The sequence below is a fragment of the Brienomyrus brachyistius genome, chromosome 16 (genome assembly GCF_023856365.1).
Source record: "Brienomyrus brachyistius isolate T26 chromosome 16, BBRACH_0.4, whole genome shotgun sequence".
Classification (NCBI taxonomy): domain Eukaryota; kingdom Metazoa; phylum Chordata; class Actinopteri; order Osteoglossiformes; family Mormyridae; genus Brienomyrus; species Brienomyrus brachyistius.
The window spans coordinates 774,824-793,606 of NC_064548.1; the positions used below are offsets into that span (position 1 = coordinate 774,824).

The window sequence follows — 18,783 nt, forward strand, 5'->3', positions numbered from 1 at the left end:
CATGCTGCCTTCTGGTGTTGTTTACAACTTTCTGATGGAACGAGCTTTTTTGGAGGCATTTATTGGAAAAGTCGACGGAGTTGTCAAGCATCCCGAAGCAGCACTTCCACTAGAAGGTCCCAGAGTTCTTGTGCTTCAAGCACTTCAATTTATAAATACTCCGTTGATCTTAACAGTTGTGTGAAATGAGCTGTCATCACTCCGTTTTTGCTTTAGCAATTTTTCCGGTCTTTTGGCGGAAAGCCAGTCTCGTGTGTTTGCATTGGTGGTTCAGTGGTAGAATTCTCGCCTGCCACGCGGGAGGCCCGGGTTCGATTCCCGGCCAATGCAAAGCGGCTCTTTTAATAACTGTACACTCAGCGCTGAACTCCAGCTAATTCAGTCTTATCTCAAGACAGGTACTCCACATTTCCGCTCAACCCCTGGCAAGCGGAGCCCTGAGGCTGGCTCATTACAGTTCCCCTAGCTAAAAACTACACAGAGGCATCTCAGCTTCACACTTCTGACCGCCTTCTTGCCCATCCTTGCATCTGTGCACTTTCTCACACATTCCACTGTCTGACATATTGTCTTTGTTGAGCAACAGTCTCGTGTTAGCTTGAGAAGAGCCTCTCACCTGACTCGTGTACCGTACTATGGCTTAAAATCGGACACTTCTCATAGCTTGCTGCTGCTCCAGGTTGACATTCACTGCATGTGGCTCAGGTGGGGAGATGGGCTCCAAAGAAAGAGGCAGAAAACGGCAAGAGTGGAGCTCACAGTTGTGCCGGAATAGCTCAGTTGGCAGAGCGTTAGACTGAAGATCTAAAGGTCCTTGGTTCAATCCCGGGTTCTGGCAGCACGTGACGTGAGTCTTGGAGCTCGTCTCCGCCTTGGGCTGCGATGTACCCGCTGGTTCCATGGTGTAATGGTTAGCACTCTGGGCTCTGAATCCAGCGATCCGAGTTCAAATCTCGGTGGGACCTGTCATGGGCTCAGTTTTGCGCCCCAAGGCGCACTCTTGCCCAAAAATGTTTCTTTTGCACTTTTTGCATGTGGTGTAGCGGACCTTTTCTGCCGCTTGGCCGGTTAGCTCAGCTGGTTAGAGCGTGGTGCTAATAACGCCAAGGTCATGGGTTCGATCCCCATACGGGCCACGCTTTCTCTTTCTCCCGGTGGTCGGAGTGCTTGGCGATCAGAGGTAGGGAAAATGAAAGTGTCCGACGTGATGATAAGAACACAGTCGTGCCAGATTCAACTGCGTCGTGGTGAGAAAAAGAAATGGAGGATACACGCATTTCTCTTAGCTGACAATTCTGCAGCAATTGGACTGGCAAAGTGTACGTCAACATACACAATTTGCTCAAAGAGCGTAGTAGTTTTTGAAGAAAAATCCAACCCGCACTGTAAAACCATGCTGCCTTCTGGTGTTGTTTACAACTTTCTGATGAAACGAGCTTTTTTGGAGGCATTTATTGGAAAAGTCGACGGAGTTGTCAAGCATCCCGAAGCAGCACTTCCACTAGAAGGTCCCAGAGTTCTTGTGCTTCAAGCACTTCAATTTATAAATACTCCGTTGATCTTAACAGTTGTGTGAAATGAGCTGTCATCACTCCGTTTTTGCTTTAGCAATTTTTCCGGTCTTTTGGCGGAAAGCCAGTCTCGTGTGTTTGCATTGGTGGTTCAGTGGTAGAATTCTCGCCTGCCACGCGGGAGGCCCGGGTTCGATTCCCGGCCAATGCAAAGCGGCTCTTTTAATAACTGTACACTCAGCGCTGAACTCCAGCTAATTCAGTCTTATCTCAAGACAGGTACTCCACATTTCCGCTCAACCCCTGGCAAGCGGAGCCCTGAGGCTGGCTCATTACAGTTCCCCTAGCTAAAAACTACACAGAGGCATCTCAGCTTCACACTTCTGACCGCCTTCTTGCCCATCCTTGCATCTGTGCACTTTCTCACACATTCCACTGTCTGACATATTGTCTTTGTTGAGCAACAGTCTCGTGTTAGCTTGAGAAGAGCCTCTCACCTGACTCGTGTACCGTACTATGGCTTAAAATCGGACACTTCTCATAGCTTGCTGCTGCTCCAGGTTGACATTCACTGCATGTGGCTCAGGTGGGGAGATGGGCTCCAAAGAAAGAGGCAGAAAACGGCAAGAGTGGAGCTCACAGTTGTGCCGGAATAGCTCAGTTGGCAGAGCGTTAGACTGAAGATCTAAAGGTCCTTGGTTCAATCCCGGGTTCTGGCAGCACGTGACGTGAGTCTTGGAGCTCGTCTCCGCCTTGGGCTGCGATGTACCCGCTGGTTCCATGGTGTAATGGTTAGCACTCTGGGCTCTGAATCCAGCGATCCAAGTTCAAATCTCGGTGGGACCTGTCATGGGCTCAGTTTTGCGCCCCAAGGCGCACTCTTGCCCAAAAATGTTTCTTTTGCACTTTTTGCATGTGGTGTAGCGGACCTTTTCTGCCGCTTGGCCGGTTAGCTCAGCTGGTTAGAGCGTGGTGCTAATAACGCCAAGGTCATGGGTTCGATCCCCATACGGGCCACGCTTTCTCTTTCTCCCGGTGGTCGGAGTGCTTGGAGATCAGAGGTAGGGAAAATGAAAGTGTCCGACGTGATTATAAGAACACAGTCGTGCCAGATTCACCTGCGTCGTGGTGAGAAAAAGAAATGGAGGATACACGCATTTCTCTTAGCTGACAATTCTGCAGCAAGTGGACTGGCAAAGTGTACGTCTACATACACAATTTGCTCAAAGAGCGTAGTAGTTCTTGAAGAAAAATCCAACCCGCACTGTAAAACCATGCTGCCTTCTGGTGTTGTTTACAAGTTTCTGATGGAACGAGCTTTTTTGGAGGCATTTATTGGAAAAGTCGACGGAGTTGTCAAGCATCCCGAAGCAGCACTTCCACTAGAAGGTCCCAGAGTTCTTGTGCTTCAAGCACTTCAATTTATAAATACTCCGTTGATCTTAACAGTTGTGTGAAATGAGCTGTCATCACTCCGTTTTTGCTTTAGCAATTTTTCCGGTCTTTCGGCGGAAAGCTGGTCTCGTATGTTTGCATGGGTGGTTCAGTGGTAGAATTCTCGCCTGCCACGCGGGAGGCCCGGGTTCCATTCCCGGCCAATGCAAAGCGGCTCTTTTAATAACTGTACACTCAGCGCTGAACTCCAGCTAATTCAGTCTTATCTCAAGACAGGTACTCCACATTTCCGCTCAACCCCTGGCAAGCGGAGCCCTGAGGCTGGCTCATTACAGTTCCCCTAGCTAAAAACTACACAGAGGCATCTCAGCTTCACACTTCTGACCGCCTTCTTGCCCATCCTTGCATCTGTGCACTTTCTCACACATTCCACTGTCTGACATATTGTCTTTGTTGAGCAACAGTCTCGTGTTAGCTTGAGAAGAGCCTCTCACCTGACTCGTGTACCGTACTATGGCTTAAAATCGGACACTTCTCATAGCTTGCTGCTGCTCCAGGTTGACATTCACTGCATGTGGCTCAGGTGGGGAGATGGGCTCCAAAGAAATAGGCAGAAAACGGCAAGAGTGGAGCTCTCGGTTGTGCCGGAATAGCTCAGTTGGGAGAGCGTTAGACTGAAGATCTAAAGGTCCTTGGTTCAATCCCGGGTTCTGGCAGCACGTGACGTGAGTCTTGGAGCTCGTCTCCGCCTTGGGCTGCGATGTACCTGCTGGTTCCATGGTGTAATGGTTAGCACTCTGGGCTCTGAATCCAGCGATCCGAGTTCAAATCTCGGTGGGACCTGTCATGGGCTCAGTTTTGCGCCCCAAGGCGCACTCTTGCCCAAAAACGTTTCTTTTGCACTTTTTGCATGTGGTGTAGCCGACCTTTTCTGCCGCTTGGCCGGTTAGCTCAGCTGGTTAGAGCGTGGTGCTAATAACGCCAAGGTCATGGGTTCGATCCCCATACGGGCCACGCTTTCTCTTTCTCCCGGTGGTCGGAGTGCTTGGAGATCAGAGGTAAGGAAAATGAAAGTGTCCGACGTGATTATAAGAACACAGTCGTGCCAGATTCACCTGCGTCGTGGTGAGAAAAAGAAATGGAGGATACACGCATTTCTCTTAGCTGACAATTCTGCAGCAAGTGGACTGGCAAAGTGTACGTCTACATACACAATTTGCTCAAAGAGCGTAGTAGTTCTTGAAGAAAAATCCAACCCGCACTGTAAAACCATGCTGCCTTCTGGTGTTGTTTACAACTTTCTGATGGAACGAGCTTTTTTGGAGGCATTTATTGGAAAAGTCGACGGAGTTGTCAAGCATCCCGAAGCAGCACTTCCACTAGAAGGTCCCAGAGTTCTTGTGCTTCAAGCACTTCAATTTATAAATACTCCGTTGATCTTAACAGTTGTGTGAAATGAGCTGTCATCACTCCGTTTTTGCTTTAGCAATTTTTCCGGTCTTTCGGCGGAAAGCCGGTCTCGTGTGTTTGCATGGGTGGTTCAGTGGTAGAATTCTCGCCTGCCACGCGGGAGGCCCGGGTTCGATTCCCGGCCAATGCAAAGCGGCTCTTTTAATAACTGTAAACTCAGCGCTGAACTCCAGCTAATTCAGTCTTATCTCAAGACAGGTACTCCACATTTCCGCTCAACCCCTGGCAAGCGGAGCCTTGAGGCTGGCTCATTACAGTTCCCCTAGCTAAAAACTACACAGAGGCATCTCAGCTTCACACTTCTGACCGCCTTCTTGCCCATCCTTGCATCTGTGCACTTTCTCACACATTCCACTGTCTGACATATTGTCTTTGTTGAGCAACAGTCTTGTGTTAGCTTGAGAAGAGCCTCTCACCTGACTCGTGTACCGTACTATGGCTTAAAATCGGACACTTCTCATAGCTTGCTGCTGCTCCAGGTTGACATTCACTGCATGTGGCTCAGGTGGGGAGATGGGCTCCAAAGAAATAGGCAGAAAACGGCAAGAGTGGAGCTCTCGGTTGTGCCGGAATAGCTCAGTTGGGAGAGAGTTAGACTGAAGATCTAAAGGTCCTTAGTTCAATCCCGGGTTCTGGCAGCACGTGACGTGAGTCTTGGAGCTCGTCTCCGCCTTGGGCTGCGATGTACCTGCTGGTTCCATGGTGTAATGGTTAGCACTCTGGGCTCTGAATCCAGCGATCCGAGTTCAAATCTCGGTGGGACCTGTCATGGGCTCAGTTTTGCGCCCCAAGGCGCACTCTTGCCCAAAAACGTTTCTTTTGCACTTTTTGCATGTGGTGTAGCCGACCTTTTCTGCCGCTTGGCCGGTTAGCTCAGCTGGTTAGAGCGTGGTGTTAATAACGCCAAGGTCATGGGTTCGATCCCCATACGGGCCACGCTTTCTCTTTCTCCCGGTGGTCGGAGTGCTTGGAGATCAGAGGTAAGGAAAATGAAAGTGTCCGACGTGATTATAAGAACACAGTCGTGCCAGATTCACCTGCGTCGTGGTGAGAAAAAGAAATGGAGGATACACGCATTTCTCTTAGCTGACAATTCTGCAGCAAGTGGACTGGCAAAGTGTACGTCTACATACACAATTTGCTCAAAGAGCGTAGTAGTTCTTGAAGAAAAATCCAACCCGCACTGTAAAACCATGCTGCCTTCTGGTGTTGTTTACAACTTTCTGATGGAACGAGCTTTTTTGGAGGCATTTATTGGAAAAGTCGACGGAGTTGTCAAGCATCCCAAAGCAGCACTTCCACTAGAAGGTCCCAGAGTTCTTGTGCTTCAAGCACTTCAATTTATAAATACTCCGTTGATCTTAACAGTTGTGTGAAATGAGCTGTCATCACTCCGTTTTTGCTTTAGCAATTTTTCCGGTCTTTCGGCGGAAAGCCGGTCTCGTGTGTTTGCATGGGTGGTTCAGTGGTAGAATTCTCGCCTGCCACGCGGGAGGCCCGGGTTCGATTCCCGGCCAATGCAAAGCGGCTCTTTTAATAACTGTACACTCAGCGCTGAACTCCAGCTAATTCAGTCTTATCTCAAGACAGGTACTCCACATTTCCGCTCAACCCCTGGCAAGCGAAGCCTTGAGGCTGGCTCATTACAGTTCCCCTAGCTAAAAACTACACAGAGGCATCTCAGCTTCACACTTCTGACCGCCTTCTTGCCCATCCTTGCATCTGTGCACTTTCTCACACATTCCACTGTCTGACATATTGTCTTTGTTGAGCAACAGTCTCGTGTTAGCTTGAGAAGAGCCTCTCACCTGACTCGTGTACCGTACTATGGCTTAAAATCGGACACTTCTCATAGCTTGCTGCTGCTCCAGGTTGACATTCACTGCATGTGGCTCAGGTGGGGAGATGGGCTCCAAAGAAATAGGCAGAAAACGGCAAGAGTGGAGCTCTCGGTTGTGCCGGAATAGCTCAGTTGGGAGAGAGTTAGACTGAAGATCTAAAGGTCCTTAGTTCAATCCCGGGTTCTGGCAGCACGTGACGTGAGTCTTGGAGCTCGTCTCCGCCTTGGGCTGCGATGTACCTGCTGGTTCCATGGTGTAATGGTTAGCACTCTGGGCTCTGAATCCAGCGATCCGAGTTCAAATCTCGGTGGGACCTGTCATGGGCTCAGTTTTGCGCCCCAAGGCGCACTCTTGCCCAAAAACGTTTCTTTTGCACTTTTTGCATGTGGTGTAGCCGACCTTTTCTGCCGCTTGGCCGGTTAGCTCAGCTGGTTAGAGCGTGGTGCTAATAACGCCAAGGTCATGGGTTCGATCCCCATACGGGCCACGCTTTCTCTTTCTCCCGGTGGTCGGAGTGCTTGGAGATCAGAGGTAAGGAAAATGAAAGTGTCCGACGTGATTATAAGAACACAGTCGTGCCAGATTCACCTGCGTCGTGGTGAGAAAAAGAAATGGAGGATACACGCATTTCTCTTAGCTGACAATTCTGCAGCAAGTGGACTGGCAAAGTGTACGTCTACATACACAATTTGCTCAAAGAGCGTAGTAGTTCTTGAAGAAAAATCCAACCCGCACTGTAAAACCATGCTGCCTTCTGGTGTTGTTTACAACTTTCTGATGGAACGAGCTTTTTTGGAGGCATTTATTGGAAAAGTCGACGGAGTTGTCAAGCATCCCGAAGCAGCACTTCCACTAGAAGGTCCCAGAGTTCTTGTGCTTCAAGCACTTCAATTTATAAATACTCCGTTGATCTTAACAGTTGTGTGAAATGAGCTGTCATCACTCCGTTTTTGCTTTAGCAATTTTTCCGGTCTTTCGGCGGAAAGCCGGTCTCGTGTGTTTGCATGGGTGGTTCAGTGGTAGAATTCTCGCCTGCCACGCAGGAGGCCCGGGTTCGATTCCCGGCCAATGCAAAGCGGCTCTTTTAATAACTGTACACTCAGCGCTGAACTCCAGCTAATTCAGTCTTATCTCAAGACAGGTACTCCACATTTCCGCTCAACCCCTGGCAAGCGGAGCCTTGAGGCTGGCTCATTACAGTTCCCCTAGCTAAAAACTACACAGAGGCATCTCAGCTTCACACTTCTGACCGCCTTCTTGCCCATCCTTGCATCTGTGCACTTTCTCACACATTCCACTGTCTGACATATTGTCTTTGTTGAGCAACAGTCTCGTGTTAGCATGAGAAGAGCCTCTCACCTGACTCGTGTACCGTACTATGGCTTAAAATCGGACACTTCTCATAGCTTGCTGCTGCTCCAGGTTGACATTCACTGCATGTGGCTCAGGTGGGGAGATGGGCTCCAAAGAAAGAGGCAGAAAACGGCAAGAGTGGAGCTCACGATTGTGCCGGAATAGCTCAGTTGGGAGAGCGTTAGACTGAAGATCTATAGGTCCTTGGTTCAATCGCGGGTTCTGGCAGCACGTGATATGCGTTTTGGAGCTCGTCTCCGCCTGGGCTGCAATGCACCAGCTGGTTCCATGGTATAATGGTTAGCACTCTGGGCTTTGAATCCAGCGATCCGAGTTCAAATCTCGGTGGGACCTATCATGGGCTCAGTTTTGCGCCCCATGGCGCACTCTGGCTCAAAAACATTTCTTTTGCACTTTTTGCATGTGATGTAGCCGACCTTTTCTGCCACTTGGCCGGTTAGCTCAGCTGGTTAGAGCGTGGTGCTAATCACGCCAAGGTCATGGGTTCGATCCCCGTACGGGCCATGCTTTCTCTTTCTCCCGGTGGTGGGAGTGCTTGGAGATCAGAGGTAAAGAAAATGAAAGTGTCCGACGTGATTATAAGAACACAGTCGTGCCAGATTCACCTGCGTCGTGGTGAGAAAAAGAAATGGAGGATACACGAATTTCTCTTAGCTGACAATTCTGCAGCAAGTGGCCTGGCAAAGTGTACGTCTACATACACAATTTGCTCAAAGAGCGTAGTAGTTCTTGAAGAAAAATCCAACCCGCACTGTAAAACCATGCTGCCTTCTGGTGTTGTTTACAACTTTCTGATGGAACGAGCTTTTTTGGAGGCATTTATTGGAAAAGTCGACGGAGTTGTCAAGCATCCCGAAGCAGCACTTCCACTAGAAGGTCCCAGAGTTCTTGTGCTTCAAGCACTTCAATTTATAAATACTCCGTTGATCTTAACAGTTGTGTGAAATGAGCTGTCATCACTCCGTTTTTGCTTTAGCAATTTTTCCGGTCTTTCGGCGGAAAGCCGGCCTCGTGTGTTTGCATGGGTGGTTCAGTGGTAGAATTCTCGCCTGCCACGCGGGAGGCCCGGGTTCGATTCCCGGCCAATGCAAAGCGGCTCTTTTAATAACTGTACACTCAGCGCTGAACTCCAGCTAATTCAGTCTTATCTCAAGACAGGTACTCCACATTTCCGCTCAACCCCTGGCAAGCGGAGCCCTGAGGCTGGCTCATTACAGTTCCCCTAGCTAAAAACTACACAGAGGCATCTCAGCTTCACACTTCTGACCGCCTTCTTGCCCATCCTTGCATCTGTGCACTTTCTCACACATTCCACTTTCTGACATATTGTCTTTGTTGAGCAACAGTCTCGTGTTAGCTTGAGAAGAGCCTCTCACCTGACTCGTGTACCGTACTATGGCTTAAAATCGGACACTTCTCATAGCTTGCTGCTGCTCCAGGTTGACATTCACTGCATGTGGCTCAGGTGGGGAGATGGGCTCCAAAGAAAGAGGCAGAAAACGGCAAGAGTGGAGCTCACAGTTGTGCCGGAATAGCTCAGTTGGGAGAGCGTTAGACTGAAGATCTAAAGGTCCCTGGTTCAATCCCGGGTTCTGGCAGCACGTGACGTGAGTCTTGGAGCTCGTCTCCGCCTTGGGCTGCGATGTACCCGCTGGTTCCATGGTGTAATGGTCAGCACTCTGGGCTCTGAATCCAGCGATCCAAGTTCAAATCTCGGTGGGACCTGTCATGGGCTCAGTTTTGCGCCCCAAGGCGCACTCTTGCCCAAAAACGTTTCTTTTGCACTTTTTGCATGTGGTGTAGCCGACCTTTTCTGCCGCTTGGCCGGTTAGCTCAGCTGGTTAGAGCGTGGTGCTAATAACGCCAAGGTCATGGGTTCGATCCCCATACGGGCCACGCTTTCTCTTTCTCCCGGTGGTCAGAGTGCTTGGAGATCAGAGGTAAGGAAAATGAAAGTGTCCGACGTGATTATAAGAACACAGTCGTGCCAGATTCACCTGCGTCGTGGTGAGAAAAAGAAATGGAGGATACACGCATTTCTCTTAGCTGACAATTCTGCAGCAAGTGGACTGGCAAAGTGTACGTCTACATGCACAATTTGCTCAAAGAGCGTAGTAGTTTTTGAAGAAAAATCCAACCCGCACTGTAAAACCATGCTGCCTTCTGGTGTTGTTTACAACTTTCTGATGGAACGAACTTTTTTGGAGGCATTTATTGGAAAAGTCGACGGAGTTGTCAAGCATCCCGAAGCAGCACTTCCACTAGAAGGTCCCAGAGTTCTTGTGCTTCAAGCACTTCAATTTATAAATACTCCGTTGATCTTAACAGTTGTGTGAAATGAGCTGTCATCACTCCGTTTTTGCTTTAGCAATTTTTCCGGTCTTTTGGCGGAAAGCCAGTCTCGTGTGTTTGCATTGGTGGTTCAGTGGTAGAATTCTCGCCTGCCACGCGGGAGGCCCGGGTTCGATTCCCGGCCAATGCAAAGCGGCTCTTTTAATAACTGTACACTCAGCGCTGAACTCCAGCTAATTCAGTCTTATCTCAAGACAGGTACTCCACATTTCCGCTCAACCCCTGGCAAGCGGAGCCCTGAGGCTGGCTCATTACAGTTCCCCTAGCTAAAAACTACACAGAGGCATCTCAGCTTCACACTTCTGACCGCCTTCTTGCCCATCCTTGCATCTGTGCACTTTCTCACACATTCCACTGTCTGACATATTGTCTTTGTTGAGCAACAGTCTCGTGTTAGCTTGAGAAGAGCCTCTCACCTGACTCGTGTACCGTACTATGGCTTAAAATCGGACACTTCTCATAGCTTGCTGCTGCTCCAGGTTGACATTCACTGCATGTGGCTCAGGTGGGGAGATGGGCTCCAAAGAAAGAGGCAGAAAACGGAAAGAGTGGAGCTCATGGTTGTGCCGGAATAGCTCAGTTGGGCGAGCGTTAGACTGAAGATCTAAAGGTCCCTGGTTCAATCCCGGGTTCTGGCAGCACGTGACGTGAGTCTTGGAGCTTGTCTCCGCCTTGGGCTGCGATGTACCCGCTGGTTCCCTGGTGTAATGGTTAGCGCTCTGAATCCAGCGATCCGAGTTCAAATCTCGGTGGGACCTGTCATGGGCTCAGTTTTGCGCCCCAAGGCGCACTCTTGCCCAAAAACGTTTCTTTTGCACTTTTTGCATGTGGTGTAGCCGACCTTTTCTGCCGCTTGGCCGGTTAGCTCAGCTGGTTAGAGCGTGGTGCTAATAACGCCAAGGTCATGGGTTCGATCCCCATACGGGCCACGCTTTCTCTTTCTCCCGGTGGTCAGAGTGCTTGGAGATCAGAGGTAAGGAAAATGAAAGTGTCCGACGTGATTATAAGAACACAGTCGTGCCAGATTCACCTGCGTCGTGGTGAGAAAAAGAAATGGAGGATACACGCATTTCTCTTAGCTGACAATTCTGCAGCAAGTGGACTGGCAAAGTGTACGTCTACATACACAATTTGCTCAAAGAGCGTAGTAGTACTTGAAGAAAAATCCAACCCGCACTGTAAAACCATGCTGCCTTCTGGTGTTGTTTACAAGTATCTGATGGAACGAACTTTTTTGGAGGCATTTATTGGAAAAGTCGACGGAGTTGTCAAGCATCCCGAAGCAGCACTTCCACTAGAAGGTCCCAGAGTTCTTGTGCTTCAAGCACTTCAATTTATAAATACTCCGTTGATCTTAACAGTTGTGTGAAATGAGCTGTCATCACTCCGTTTTTGCTTTAGCAATTTTTCCGGTCTTTCGGCGGAAAGCCGGTCTCGTGTGTTTGCATGGGTGGTTCAGTGGTAGAATTCTCGCCTGCCACGCGGGAGGCCCGGGTTCGATTCCCGGCCAATGCAAAGCGGCTCTTTTAATAACTGTACACTCAGCGCTGAACTCCAGCTAATTCAGTCTTATCTCAAGACAGGTACTCCACATTTCCGCTCAACCCCTGGCAAGCGGAGCCTTGAGGCTGGCTCATTACAGTTCCCCTAGCTAAAAACTACACAGAGGCATCTCAGCTTCACACTTCTGACCGCCTTCTTGCCCATCCTTGCATCTGTGCACTTTCTCACACATTCCACTGTCTGACATATTGTCTTTGTTGAGCAACAGTCTCATGTTAGCTTGAGAAGAGCCTCTCACCTGACTCGTGTACCGTACTATGGCTTAAAATCGGACACTTCTCATAGCTTGCTGCTGCTCCAGTTTGACATTCACTTCATGTGGCTCAGGTGGGGAGATGGGCTCCAAAGAAAGAGGCAGAAAACGGCAAGAGTGGAGCTCACGGTTGTGCCGGAATAGCTCAGTTGGGAGAGCGTTAGACTGAAGATCTAAAGGTCCCTGGTTCAATCCCGGGTTCTGGCAGCACGTGACGTGAGTCTTGGAGCTCGTCTCCGCCTTGGGCTGCGATGTACCCGCTGGTTCCATGGTGTAATGGTTAGCACTCTGGGCTCTGAATCCAGCGATCCGAGTTCAAATCTCGGTGGGACCTGTCATGGGCTCAGTTTTGCGCCCCAAGGCGCACTCTTGCCCAAAAACGTTTCTTTTGCACTTTTTGCATGTGGTGTAGCCGACCTTTTCTGCCGCTTGGCCGGTTAGCTCAGCTGGTTAGAGCGTGGTGCTAATAACGCCAAGGTCATGGGTTCGATCCCCATACGGGCCACGCTTTCTCTTTCTCCCGGTGGTCAGAGTGCTTGGAGATCAGAGGTAAGGAAAATGAAAGTGTCCGACGTGATTATAAGAACACAGTCGTGCCAGATTCACCTGCGTCGTGGTGAGAAAAAGAAATGGAGGATACACGCATTTCTCTTAGCTGACAATTCTGCAGCAAGTGGACTGGCAAAGTGTACGTCTACATACACAATTTGCTCAAAGAGCGTAGTAGTTCTTGAAGAAAAATCCAACCCGCACTGTAAAACCATGCTGCCTTCTGGTGTTGTTTACAAGTTTCTGATGGAACGAGCTTTTTTGGAGGCATTTATTGGAAAAGTCGACGGAGTTGTCAAGCATCCCGAAGCAGCACTTCCACTAGAAGGTCCCAGAGTTCTTGTGCTTCAAGCACTTCAATTTATAAATACTCCGTTGATCTTAACAGTTGTGTGAAATGAGCTGTCATCACTCCGTTTTTGCTTTAGCAATTTTTCCGGTCTTTCGGCGGAAAGCCGTTTTCGTGTGTTTGCATGGGTGGTTCAGTGGTAGAATTCTCGCCTGCCACGCGGGAGGCCCGGGTTCGATTCCCGGCCAATGCAAAGCGGCTCTTTTAATAACTGTACACTCAGCGCTGAACTCCAGCTAATTCAGTCTTATCTCAAGACAGGTACTCCACATTTCCGCTCAACCCCTGGCAAGCGGAGCCTTGAGGCTGGCTCATTACAGTTCCCCTAGCTAAAAACTACACAGAGGCATCTCAGCTTCACACTTCTGACTGCCTTCTTGCCCATCCTTGCATCTGTGCACTTTCTCACACATTCCACTGTCTGACGTATTGTCTTTGTTGAGCAACAGTCTCATGTTAGCTTGAGAAGAGCCTCTCACCTGACTCGTGTACCGTACTATGGCTTAAAATCGGACACTTCTCATAGCTTGCTGCTGCTCCAGGTTGACATTCACTGCATGTGGCTCAGGTGGGGAGATGGGCTCCAAAGAAAGAGGCAGAAAACGGCAAGAGTGGAGCTCACGGTTGTGCCGGAATAGCTCAGTTGGGAGAGCGTTAGACTGAAGATCTAAAGGTCCCTGGTTCAATCCCGGGTTCTGGCAGCACGTGACGTGAGTCTTGGAGCTCGTCTCCGCCTTGGGCTGCGATGTACCCGCTGGTTCCATGGTGTAATGGTTAGCACTCTGGGCTCTGAATCCAGCGATCCGAGTTCAAATCTCGGTGGGACCTGTCATGGGCTCAGTTTTGCGCCCCAAGGCGCACTCTTGCCCAAAAACGTTTCTTTTGCACTTTTTGCATGTGGTGTAGCCGACCTTTTCTGCCGCTTGGCCGGTTAGCTCAGCTGGTTAGAGCGTGGTGCTAATAACGCCAAGGTCATGGGTTCGATCCCCATACGGGCCACGCTTTGTCTTTCTCCCGGTGGTCGGAGTGCTTGGAGATCAGAGGTAAGGAAAATGAAAGTGTCCGACGTGATTAGAAGAACACAGTCGTGCCAGATTCACCTGCGTCGTGGTGAGAAAAAGAAATGGAGGATACACGCATTTCTCTGAGCTGACAATTCTGCAGCAAGTGGACTGGCAAAGTGTACGTCTACATACACAATTTGCTCAAAGAGCGTAGTAGTACTTGAAGAAAAATCCAACCCGCACTGTAAAACCATGCTGCCTTCTGGTGTTGTTTACAAGTATCTGATGGAACGAACTTTTTTGGAGGCATTTATTGGAAAAGTCGACGGAGTTGTCAAGCATCCCGAAGCAGCACTTCCACTAGAAGGTCCCAGAGTTCTTGTGCTTCAAGCACTTCAATTTATAAATACTCCGTTGATCTTAACAGTTGTGTGAAATGAGCTGTCATCACTCCGTTTTTGCTTTAGCAATTTTTCCGGTCTTTCGGCGGAAAGCCGGTCTCGTGTGTTTGCATGGGTGGTTCAGTGGTAGAATTCTCGCCTGCCACGCGGGAGGCCAGGGTTCGATTCCCGGCCAATGCAAAGCGGCTCTTTTAATAACTGTACACTCAGCGCTGAACTCCAGCTAATTCAGTCTTATCTCAAGACAGGTACTCCACATTTCCGCTCAACCCCTGGCAAGCGGAGCCTTGAGGCTGGCTCATTACAGTTCCCCTAGCTAAAAACTACACAGAGGCATCTCAGCTTCACACTTCTGACCGCCTTCTTGCCCATCCTTGCATCTGTGCACTTTCTCACACATTCCACTGTCTGACATATTGTCTTTGTTGAGCAACAGTCTCATGTTAGCTTGAGAAGAGCCTCTCACCTGACTCGTGTACCGTACTATGGCTTAAAATCGGACACTTCTCATAGCTTGCTGCTGCTCCAGGTTGACATTCACTGCATGTGGCTCAGGTGGGGAGATGGGCTCCAAAGAAAGAGGCAGAAAACGGCAAGAGTGGAGCTCACGGTTGTGCCGGAATAGCTCAGTTGGGAGAGCGTTAGACTGAAGATCTAAAGGACCCTGGTTCAATCCCGGGTTCTGGCAGCACGTGACGTGAGTCTTGGAGCTCGTCTCCGCCTTGGGCTGCGATGTACCGGCTGGTTCCATGGTGTAATGGTTAGCACTCTGGGCTCTGAATCCAGCGATCTGAGTTCAAATCTCGGTGGGACCTGTCATGGGCTCAGTTTAGCGCCCCAAGGCGCACTCTTGCCCAAAAACGTTTCTTTTGCACTTTTTGCATGTGGTGTAGCCAACCTTTTCTGCCGCTTGGCCGGTTAGCTCAGCTGCTTAGAGCGTGGTGATAATAACGCCAAGGTCATGGGTTCGATCCCCATACGGGCCACGCTTTGTCTTTCTCCCGGTGGTCAGAGTGCTTGGAGATCAGAGGTAAGGAAAATGAAAGTGTCCGACGTGATTATAAGAACACAGTCGTGCCAGATTCACCTGCGTCGTGGTGAGAAAAAGAAATGGAGGATACACGCATTTCTCTTAGCTGACAATTCTGCAGCAAGTGGACTGGCAAAGTTTACGTCTACATACACAATTTGCTCAAAGAGCGTAGTAGTACTTGAAGAAAAATCCAACCCGCACTGTAAAACCATGCTGCCTTCTGGTGTTGTTTACAACTTTCTGATGGAACGAGCTTTTTTGGAGGCATTTATTGGAAAAGTCGACGGAGTTGTCAAGCATCCCGAAGCAGCACTTCCACTAGAAGGTCCCAGAGTTCTTGTGCTTCAAGCACTTCAATTTATAAATACTCCGTTGATCTTAACAGTTGTGTGAAATGAGCTGTCATCACTCCGTTTTTGCTTTAGCAATTTTTCCGGTCTTTCGGCGGAAAGCCGGTCTCTTGTGTTTGCATGGGTGGTTCAGTGGTAGAATTCTCGCCTGCCACGCGGGAGGCCCGGGTTCGATTCCCGGCCAATGCAAAGCGGCTCTTTTAATAACTGTACACTCAGCGCTGAACTCCAGCTAATTCAGTCTTATCTCAAGACAGGTACTCCACATTTCCGCTCAACCCCTGGCAAGCGGAGCCCTGAGGCTGGCTCATTACAGTTCCCCTAGCTAAAAACTACACAGAGGCATCTCAGCTTCACACTTCTGACCGCCTTCTTGCCCATCCTTGCATCTGTGCACTTTCTCACACATTCCACTGTCTGACATATTGTCTTTGTTGAGCAACAGTCTCGTGTTAGCTTGAGAAGAGCCTCTCACCTGACTCGTGTACCGTACTATGGCTTAAAATCGGACACTTCTCATAGCTTGCTGCTGCTCCAGGTTGACATTCACTGCATGTGGCTCAGGTGGGGAGATGGGCTCCAAAGAAAGAGGCAGAAAACGGCAAGAGTGGAGCTCACGGTTGTGCCGGAATAGCTCAGTTGGGAGAGCGTTAGACTGAAGATCTAAAGGTCCCTGGTTCAATCACGGGTTCTGGCAGCACGTGACGTGAGTCTTGGAGCTCGTCTCCGCCTTGGGCTGCGATGTACCCACTGGTTCCATGGTGTAATGGTTAGCACTCTGGGCTCTGAATCCAGCGATCCGAGTTCAAATCTCGGTGGGACCTGTCATGGGCTCAGTTTTGCGCCCCAAGGCGCACTCTTGCCCAAAAACGTTTCTTTTGCACTTTTTGCATGTGGTGTAGCCGACCTTTTCTGCCGCTTGGCCGGTTAGCTCAGCTGGTTAGAGCGTGGTGCTAATAACGCCAAGGTCATGGGTTCGATCCCCATACGGGCCACGCTTTCTCTTTCTCCCGGTGGTCGGAGTGCTTGGCGATCAGAGGTAGGGAAAATGAAAGTGTCCGACGTGATGATAAGAACACAGTCGTGCCAGATTCAACTGCGTCGTGGTGAGAAAAAGAAATGGAGGATACACGCATTTCTCTTAGCTGACAATTCTGCAGCAATTGGACTGGCAAAGTGTACGTCAACATACACAATTTGCTCAAAGAGCGTAGTAGTTTTTGAAGAAAAATCCAACCCGCACTGTAAAACCATGCTGCCTTCTGGTGTTGTTTACAACTTTCTGATGAAACGAGCTTTTTTGGAGGCATTTATTGGAAAAGTCGACGGAGTTGTCAAGCATCCCGAAGCAGCACTTCCACTAGAAGGTCCCAGAGTTCTTGTGCTTCAAGCACTTCAATTTATAAATACTCCGTTGATCTTAACAGTTGTGTGAAATGAGCTGTCATCACTCCGTTTTTGCTTTAGCAATTTTTCCGGTCTTTTGGCGGAAAGCCAGTCTCGTGTGTTTGCATTGGTGGTTCAGTGGTAGAATTCTCGCCTGCCACGCGGGAGGCCCGGGTTCGATTCCCGGCCAATGCAAAGCGGCTCTTTTAATAACTGTACACTCAGCGCTGAACTCCAGCTAATTCAGTCTTATCTCAAGACAGGTACTCCACATTTCCGCTCAACCCCTGGCAAGCGGAGCCCTGAGGCTGGCTCATTACAGTTCCCCTAGCTAAAAACTACACAGAGGCATCTCAGCTTCACACTTCTGACCGCCTTCTTGCCCATCCTTGCATCTGTGCACTTTCTCACACATTCCACTGTCTGACATATTGTCTTTGTTGAGCAACAGTCTCGTGTTAGCTTGAGAAGAGCCTCTCACCTGACTCGTGTACCGTACTATGGCTTAAAATCGGACACTTCTCATAGCTTGCTGCTGCTCCAGGTTGACATTCACTGCATGTGGCTCAGGTGGGGAGATGGGCTCCAAAGAAAGAGGCAGAAAACGGCAAGAGTGGAGCTCACAGTTGTGCCGGAATAGCTCAGTTGGCAGAGCGTTAGACTGAAGATCTAAAGGTCCTTGGTTCAATCCCGGGTTCTGGCAGCACGTGACGTGAGTCTTGGAGCTCGTCTCCGCCTTGGGCTGCGATGTACCCGCTGGTTCCATGGTGTAATGGTTAGCACTCTGGGCTCTGAATCCAGCGATCCGAGTTCAAATCTCGGTGGGACCTGTCATGGGCTCAGTTTTGCGCCCCAAGGCGCACTCTTGCCCAAAAATGTTTCTTTTGCACTTTTTGCATGTGGTGTAGCGGACCTTTTCTGCCGCTTGGCCGGTTAGCTCAGCTGGTTAGAGCGTGGTGCTAATAACGCCAAGGTCATGGGTTCGATCCCCATACGGGCCACGCTTTCTCTTTCTCCCGGTGGTCGGAGTGCTTGGCGATCAGAGGTAGGGAAAATGAAAGTGTCCGACGTGATGATAAGAACACAGTCGTGCCAGATTCAACTGCGTCGTGGTGAGAAAAAGAAATGGAGGATACACGCATTTCTCTTAGCTGACAATTCTGCAGCAATTGGACTGGCAAAGTGTACGTCAACATACACAATTTGCTCAAAGAGCGTAGTAGTTTTTGAAGAAAAATCCAACCCGCACTGTAAAACCATGCTGCCTTCTGGTGTTGTTTACAACTTTCTGATGAAACGAGCTTTTTTGGAGGCATTTATTGGAAAAGTCGACGGAGTTGTCAAGCATCCCGAAGCAGCACTTCCACTAGAAGGTCCCAGAGTTCTTGTGCTTCAAGCACTTCAATTTATAAATACTCCGTTGATCTTAACAGTTGTGTGAAATGAGCTGTCATCACTCCGTTTTTGCTTTAGCAATTTTTCCGGTCTTTTGGCGGAAAGCCAGTCTCGTGTGTTTGCATTGGTGGTTCAGTGGTAGAATTCTCGCCTGCCACGCGGGAGGCCCGGGTTCGATTCCCGGCCAATGCAAAGCGGCTCTTTTAATAACTGTACACTCAGCGCTGAACTCCAGCTAATTCAGTCTTATCTCAAGACAGGTACTCCACATTTCCGCTCAACCCCTGGCAAGCGGAGCCCTGAGGCTGGCTCATTACAGTTCCCCTAGCTAAAAACTACACAGAGGCATCTCAGCTTCACACTTCTGACCGCCTTCTTGCCCATCCTTGCATCTGTGCACTTTCTCACACATTCCACTGTCTGACATATTGTCTTTGTTGAGCAACAGTCTCGTGTTAGCTTGAGAAGAGCCTCTCACCTGACTCGTGTACCGTACTATGGCTTAAAATCGGACACTTCTCATAGCTTGCTGCTGCTCCAGGTTGACATTCACTGCA

The 18,783-nt window shown here is 49.5% G+C and overlaps 27 non-coding genes across 27 annotated transcripts; all 27 read left to right on the top strand.

Moving 5' to 3' along the window:
- The first annotated feature begins 259 nt into the window (after nucleotides 1-259).
- trnag-gcc (transfer RNA glycine (anticodon GCC)) lies at nucleotides 260-330 on the top strand. Its single transcript has one exon. It is a non-coding gene; the product is annotated as a tRNA-Gly (tRNA).
- A 563-nt stretch (nucleotides 331-893) lies between these two features.
- Nucleotides 894-965, top strand: trnaq-cug (transfer RNA glutamine (anticodon CUG)). Its single transcript has one exon. It is a non-coding gene; the product is annotated as a tRNA-Gln (tRNA).
- Nucleotides 966-1,062: 97 nt separating this feature from the next.
- trnai-aau (transfer RNA isoleucine (anticodon AAU)) lies at nucleotides 1,063-1,136 on the top strand. Its single transcript has one exon. It is a non-coding gene; the product is annotated as a tRNA-Ile (tRNA).
- Nucleotides 1,137-1,651: 515 nt separating this feature from the next.
- Nucleotides 1,652-1,722, top strand: trnag-gcc (transfer RNA glycine (anticodon GCC)). The gene has a single exon. It is a non-coding gene; the product is annotated as a tRNA-Gly (tRNA).
- A 732-nt stretch (nucleotides 1,723-2,454) lies between these two features.
- Nucleotides 2,455-2,528, top strand: trnai-aau (transfer RNA isoleucine (anticodon AAU)). The gene has a single exon. It is a non-coding gene; the product is annotated as a tRNA-Ile (tRNA).
- A 1,149-nt stretch (nucleotides 2,529-3,677) lies between these two features.
- Nucleotides 3,678-3,749, top strand: trnaq-cug (transfer RNA glutamine (anticodon CUG)). The gene has a single exon. It is a non-coding gene; the product is annotated as a tRNA-Gln (tRNA).
- A 97-nt stretch (nucleotides 3,750-3,846) lies between these two features.
- trnai-aau (transfer RNA isoleucine (anticodon AAU)) lies at nucleotides 3,847-3,920 on the top strand. The gene has a single exon. It is a non-coding gene; the product is annotated as a tRNA-Ile (tRNA).
- A 1,149-nt stretch (nucleotides 3,921-5,069) lies between these two features.
- trnaq-cug (transfer RNA glutamine (anticodon CUG)) lies at nucleotides 5,070-5,141 on the top strand. Its single transcript has one exon. It is a non-coding gene; the product is annotated as a tRNA-Gln (tRNA).
- Nucleotides 5,142-6,461: 1,320 nt separating this feature from the next.
- trnaq-cug (transfer RNA glutamine (anticodon CUG)) lies at nucleotides 6,462-6,533 on the top strand. Its single transcript has one exon. It is a non-coding gene; the product is annotated as a tRNA-Gln (tRNA).
- A 97-nt stretch (nucleotides 6,534-6,630) lies between these two features.
- Nucleotides 6,631-6,704, top strand: trnai-aau (transfer RNA isoleucine (anticodon AAU)). The gene has a single exon. It is a non-coding gene; the product is annotated as a tRNA-Ile (tRNA).
- A 2,412-nt stretch (nucleotides 6,705-9,116) lies between these two features.
- Nucleotides 9,117-9,189, top strand: trnaf-gaa (transfer RNA phenylalanine (anticodon GAA)). The gene has a single exon. It is a non-coding gene; the product is annotated as a tRNA-Phe (tRNA).
- Nucleotides 9,190-9,413: 224 nt separating this feature from the next.
- trnai-aau (transfer RNA isoleucine (anticodon AAU)) lies at nucleotides 9,414-9,487 on the top strand. The gene has a single exon. It is a non-coding gene; the product is annotated as a tRNA-Ile (tRNA).
- Nucleotides 9,488-10,002: 515 nt separating this feature from the next.
- Nucleotides 10,003-10,073, top strand: trnag-gcc (transfer RNA glycine (anticodon GCC)). Its single transcript has one exon. It is a non-coding gene; the product is annotated as a tRNA-Gly (tRNA).
- A 725-nt stretch (nucleotides 10,074-10,798) lies between these two features.
- Nucleotides 10,799-10,872, top strand: trnai-aau (transfer RNA isoleucine (anticodon AAU)). Its single transcript has one exon. It is a non-coding gene; the product is annotated as a tRNA-Ile (tRNA).
- Nucleotides 10,873-11,893: 1,021 nt separating this feature from the next.
- On the top strand, nucleotides 11,894-11,966 carry trnaf-gaa (transfer RNA phenylalanine (anticodon GAA)). Its single transcript has one exon. It is a non-coding gene; the product is annotated as a tRNA-Phe (tRNA).
- Nucleotides 11,967-12,021: 55 nt separating this feature from the next.
- trnaq-cug (transfer RNA glutamine (anticodon CUG)) lies at nucleotides 12,022-12,093 on the top strand. The gene has a single exon. It is a non-coding gene; the product is annotated as a tRNA-Gln (tRNA).
- Nucleotides 12,094-12,190: 97 nt separating this feature from the next.
- Nucleotides 12,191-12,264, top strand: trnai-aau (transfer RNA isoleucine (anticodon AAU)). Its single transcript has one exon. It is a non-coding gene; the product is annotated as a tRNA-Ile (tRNA).
- A 1,021-nt stretch (nucleotides 12,265-13,285) lies between these two features.
- On the top strand, nucleotides 13,286-13,358 carry trnaf-gaa (transfer RNA phenylalanine (anticodon GAA)). The gene has a single exon. It is a non-coding gene; the product is annotated as a tRNA-Phe (tRNA).
- Nucleotides 13,359-13,413: 55 nt separating this feature from the next.
- Nucleotides 13,414-13,485, top strand: trnaq-cug (transfer RNA glutamine (anticodon CUG)). The gene has a single exon. It is a non-coding gene; the product is annotated as a tRNA-Gln (tRNA).
- Nucleotides 13,486-13,582: 97 nt separating this feature from the next.
- trnai-aau (transfer RNA isoleucine (anticodon AAU)) lies at nucleotides 13,583-13,656 on the top strand. The gene has a single exon. It is a non-coding gene; the product is annotated as a tRNA-Ile (tRNA).
- Nucleotides 13,657-14,677: 1,021 nt separating this feature from the next.
- trnaf-gaa (transfer RNA phenylalanine (anticodon GAA)) lies at nucleotides 14,678-14,750 on the top strand. Its single transcript has one exon. It is a non-coding gene; the product is annotated as a tRNA-Phe (tRNA).
- A 1,447-nt stretch (nucleotides 14,751-16,197) lies between these two features.
- Nucleotides 16,198-16,269, top strand: trnaq-cug (transfer RNA glutamine (anticodon CUG)). Its single transcript has one exon. It is a non-coding gene; the product is annotated as a tRNA-Gln (tRNA).
- A 97-nt stretch (nucleotides 16,270-16,366) lies between these two features.
- trnai-aau (transfer RNA isoleucine (anticodon AAU)) lies at nucleotides 16,367-16,440 on the top strand. Its single transcript has one exon. It is a non-coding gene; the product is annotated as a tRNA-Ile (tRNA).
- Nucleotides 16,441-16,955: 515 nt separating this feature from the next.
- trnag-gcc (transfer RNA glycine (anticodon GCC)) lies at nucleotides 16,956-17,026 on the top strand. Its single transcript has one exon. It is a non-coding gene; the product is annotated as a tRNA-Gly (tRNA).
- Nucleotides 17,027-17,589: 563 nt separating this feature from the next.
- trnaq-cug (transfer RNA glutamine (anticodon CUG)) lies at nucleotides 17,590-17,661 on the top strand. The gene has a single exon. It is a non-coding gene; the product is annotated as a tRNA-Gln (tRNA).
- A 97-nt stretch (nucleotides 17,662-17,758) lies between these two features.
- trnai-aau (transfer RNA isoleucine (anticodon AAU)) lies at nucleotides 17,759-17,832 on the top strand. The gene has a single exon. It is a non-coding gene; the product is annotated as a tRNA-Ile (tRNA).
- Nucleotides 17,833-18,347: 515 nt separating this feature from the next.
- trnag-gcc (transfer RNA glycine (anticodon GCC)) lies at nucleotides 18,348-18,418 on the top strand. The gene has a single exon. It is a non-coding gene; the product is annotated as a tRNA-Gly (tRNA).
- The last annotated feature ends 365 nt before the right edge of the window (nucleotides 18,419-18,783 follow it).